The sequence below is a fragment of the Musca domestica genome, unplaced genomic scaffold (assembly GCF_030504385.1).
Source record: "Musca domestica strain aabys unplaced genomic scaffold, Musca_domestica.polishedcontigs.V.1.1 44, whole genome shotgun sequence".
NCBI classification, from domain to species: domain Eukaryota; kingdom Metazoa; phylum Arthropoda; class Insecta; order Diptera; family Muscidae; genus Musca; species Musca domestica.
The window spans coordinates 5,535,662-5,540,354 of record NW_026712334.1 but is presented as its reverse complement, the minus strand read 5'-3'; the positions used below and the strand labels follow the sequence as shown (position 1 = coordinate 5,540,354).

The following is a 4,693-nucleotide window of genomic DNA, read 5'->3' as shown; positions in this document are numbered from 1 at the left end:
AAATACCGAATATTGGCAGTTACCGTGATATGGGCGATAAACGATATTGTGGACCTATATAGACAATACTCTTCAATAAAGTACATAAAAGGAACTCCTTTTGTGGATTTTCAGACAATTTCATTGAAAATTTTGGCTACAATCATCAAAATACCAAATATACGGAGGCATCATTATATTAGGGATATCGGACCTATATAGACAATACTTTTCCAGGGGGTAAAGTACTTAGAAGGAACTCATTTTTGAAATACAAGACAATTGTATTGAAAAATTTGGCTACAAAATACTGAATAACGTGGGGTACCGTTATATGCGGTCTATACGATATGGTGGACAGATATAGCCCATCTTGGAATTTTAACTGCCTGCAGACAAAAGACTGATCTGTGCAAGATGTTAGTTTCATATCTTTTTTCGTTTGACTCTAGCGTGATTGCAACAGGCGGAATCTTAGAATTTTACGTTGATCAAGAATATATGTATATACTTTGTTATGTCTAAAATTATTATTTCGATAAGTTACAAACGGAATGACGAACTTAAGATACCCTCCATACTATGTATGGTGGAGGGTATAAAAATTGAAGATAATAATTGTAAGCGAAAAGGCAGCGTTTGTGTCTCGACAATTTTGGAAATATATATATATAAGAATAGATATTTATAAAACAAATGTTACGTCTTGAACTTATGTATATATCGGAAGCTACGGGACAAACATTAGATTCATCATTTGTGAATATAAAAATATACTATAAGAATCCTATGTTCCTGTTAATTTGATTGATTTTGTAGGAGAGAGAGAGAGAGTTAAAATGATATGATTCAACAACAAATGGTTTTCCGGCTCTCAAGAATGTCTCCGGTCCCCCCAATAGGATGTTTTTAATTACCTCCTTCTTTATTTTCTTATTTTGGTTACTTTGTCATTTTATGGTTTTGTTTATCGAGCAGTCACATTTTTTTTATGGGCAATAAAGACTAGTAACAACCATAACATTTCGAAGTGGCCACAACAATAATAACAACAACAAAGGCATCGTCAAATCGAGAAGAAGAAGATGAAGAAGAAAATCAAACCGTGTTTAGAAAATCCTCCTAAAAGAAAGTTGCATTTCATTTCGATTTGTCTGTCTGCATTTGTTTGTATTTATTTTTGTTGTTGTTGGTGTTTTCTTCTCCTTTTCCAAACAAACATTTGTAAATTGCAAATTCTGCAAACTGCAAGGCCGAGCCAACGAGAAATGAAGTGTTTGCGAACATTTGCCATATACAAATATTTGACGTCCGCCGTCGATTACCAACCAACCAACCATCCAGGCAGCAAATTTTCATTCATTAACGCCAATATGATGATCATTTTCGACATACCGGCATAACAAACAACAACGACAACAAACATATTGACAAGAAGAAACCCATGCCCCAAAGAAGTTTGCGTATGCTTGCAATTTTCTCTAACCGTAGGTGTGGTGCAAGCAGGAGGAGGAGTAGCGGAATGCTACCACTAGAATAGGTTGAGAGACAACAAAGGAAAAGCTGAAGAAAAAACATGTGGAATTTTAATTCGTAACCGAAATAAATTGTATGAATAAATTTCTTACAATATTGTTGCTTCGTTCTTCCACTCGATTTGTGTGACTGACATGCCATGATGCGGTCAATAAATATTTGAATATATCTCCTCGTCGATTACGCCGATGCAAATGTGTTAAAACAAAAAGTAAAGGGCATACATTGGGAGCTATATAAGTAAAGGGCATACATTGGGAGCTATATGATACCATTTCCAAAACCTGAATTCCAGATACCAACAGAGACCCCTACATGAAATTTTGGGATTCCAGCTCTATCCCTTCACCCAATACCCCATGTAGTACCACTTCGTACTTTTCGAACAATTATGGTACACTTCGTACTTTTCAAACAATTATGGTACACATTGGCAAAAGCATCTCCATATCTAAACCTCAGACATTAACAGTGATATCTATAAAATATTTCAGGATTTAAGTTCTATTCCTTCATCTAATACCAAATTTAAGTCTATTAAGTACTTTTCGTACAATTATAATAAAAATTTCCAAAACCAATTATATATACAAACAGAGACATAAATATCAAATTAGAGGATTCCAGCCTTATCCCTTGACCCAGTACCAAATGTAGTACCATTAAGTACTTTTCGTACAAATATATTACGCGTTTTCAACCCATCGCCACATTTCAAACATTCAGTACTTTTCGCACTAATATATATTGCACATATAGACACTTTAGTACTTTTCGTATTATTTTTGTACGATTTTTCAAAAACTCCGCCTTGTCGCAGGCCTACGCACCAAGACTGAACCTCGTGCAAAATTTTAAGATTCTAGCTTCAGCCGTTTCGTCTCGGCGTTGATTCTAGATCAGTTAGTCAGTCAGTTATTTCACTGCTCTTTTATTTTTATACCCTCCACCACATATAGTATGGAGGGTATATTAAGTTCGTCATTCCATTTGTAACTCATCGAAATAATAATTTTAGACCCAAAAAGGTATATATATTCTGGATCAGCATAAAATTCTGCGAAGATTTAGCCCTGTCCGTCCGTCTGTTGTAATCACGCTGCAGTCAAAACGAATTGAGATAGGAAGCTAAAATTTTGCACAGATCTGTCTTTGTCTGCAGGCAGGTCAAGTTCGAATATGGGTATATATCGTTCCACTATATCGATAGCCTCCATATAACGGTACCCCCTCCCCCCTCGATATTCGGTATTTTGATGATTTTAGTCACATTTTTCAATGGAATTGTCTGAAATTGTACACAAGGAGTTTTTTCCGAGCACTTTGCCCCCTGGCAGAGAATTGTCTATATAGGTCCACGATATCGTATATCACCCATATAATTGCACACAAGGAGTTTCAACTTTACTCCTTGGCAGAGAATTGCCTATAAAGGTCCACCATATCGTATATCCCCCATATAACGGCATCTCCCGATAGTCGGTATTTTGTTGATTTTAGCCACATTTTTAACGGAATTGCATTAAAATGCACACAAGGAGTTCCGTGTGAGTACATTATCCTCTGGAAGAGAATTATCAATATAGGTCCAAGATATCCTATATCCCCCATACAATGGTACCCCCGTTTTCCGGTATTTTAATGATTTTAGCCACATTTTTAAATGGAATTGTCTGAATTTCCACACAAGGAGTTCCTTGTGAGTACTTTATTCCCTGGAAGAGAATTATCTATATAGGTCAACGATATCGTATAGCCCCCATATAACGGTACCCCCCGATATTCGGCATTTTGATGATATTAGCCACATTTGTTAATGGAATTGTCTGAAATTCTACACAAGGAGTTCCGTGTGAGTACTTTATCCCCTGGAAGAGAATTATCTATATAGGTCGAAGATATCGTATAATCCCCATACAACGGACCCACCCAGATTTTCGGTATTTTGATGATATTAGCCACATTTGTCAATGGAATTGTCTGAAATTCTACACAAGGAGTTCCGTGTGAGTACTTTATCCCCTGGAAGAGAATTATCTATATAAATCCAAGATATCGTATAATCCCCATACAACGGACCCCACAATGGACCCCCACCCCCCAGATTTTCGGTATTTTGATGATATTAGCCACATTTGTTAATGGAATTGTCTGAAATTCTACACAAGGAGTTCCGTGTGAGTACTTTATCCCCTGGAAGAGAATTATCTATATAAATACAATATATCGTATAATCCCCATACAACGGACCTCCCCCTCCCCCCGAGATTTTCGGTATTTTGATGATTTTAGCCACATTTGTCAATGGAATTGTCTGAAATTCTTCACAAGGAGTTCTTTCTGAGTTCTTTGTGAGTAAGAATTGTCTAGAAAGAGAATATTGGGATATACGATATTGTGGACCTAGTATCGTAGAACCTTCATATACCACACCTTCCGATATTCGGTATTTTTAAGATTTTAACAGAATTCTTAATGGATTTTTTTTTTTTTTTTTTTTGAAAATTTCCTAATTCGTCTCATATAGTGGAGGGTATTATAGTGTGGGTATAGAATTGTTGTAATTTTTCCTCGAGTGCAACTTACGCACAAAACAAATCATTGGTCACGATGGCGGATACAACAACCGCCAATTTTGAAATTGATACTCCGTCATTTTGTCTATTCAAAGCGTATAATTTGTAAATAAATAGAATATTTTACATGGCATGAAGAATTCGAAATAGGAAGAGGGTGGGAAGATGATGGCATGGTGCGAGTTTAACTCACAAATAAGATAGCATTAAGAAGTTAGTTGTTTGCACATGCGCCCATTTACAGCCCCCAAAAATCAAAACACACGCTTACATATGTATGTACACATACAATCACTGGCTGCGAAGCAATTGCTGTCCAGAGCAGCATCATCATCATCAATATGCGAGTAATCAAGTGGGCCACAACTTTGGTGGTAATGCTGAGTTATTTTAGAAACTATTCACGATCAGAAGATCTCTTTGGCTTTAGCATAGATTCAGTCAGTATAGATGTGTGCCTGTGTCCATGGCTTATCGTTAGCTTGTTTGGTGTTATTTTCGTTTGCTTCTTCTTCTTCTTCTTCTTCATTATTCACATTCGAATATTTATTTATGTGTTGTGTCCGCCAATCGATGTCTGCATGTCTGCTTTCAATTTCTTT

At 36.3% G+C, this 4,693-nt stretch overlaps 1 long non-coding RNA gene across 1 annotated transcript; it reads right to left on the bottom strand.

Annotated features, from left to right (window-relative positions):
• Positions 1–1,128: 1,128 nt before the first annotated feature.
• LOC131804456 (uncharacterized) lies at positions 1,129–1,685 on the bottom strand. Its single transcript, XR_009343146.1, has 2 exons — positions 1,608–1,685; positions 1,129–1,542 (listed from the first exon to the last, which is right to left on the bottom strand). It is a non-coding gene; the product is annotated as an uncharacterized LOC131804456 (long non-coding RNA).
• Between the last annotated feature and the right edge of the window lie 3,008 nt (positions 1,686–4,693).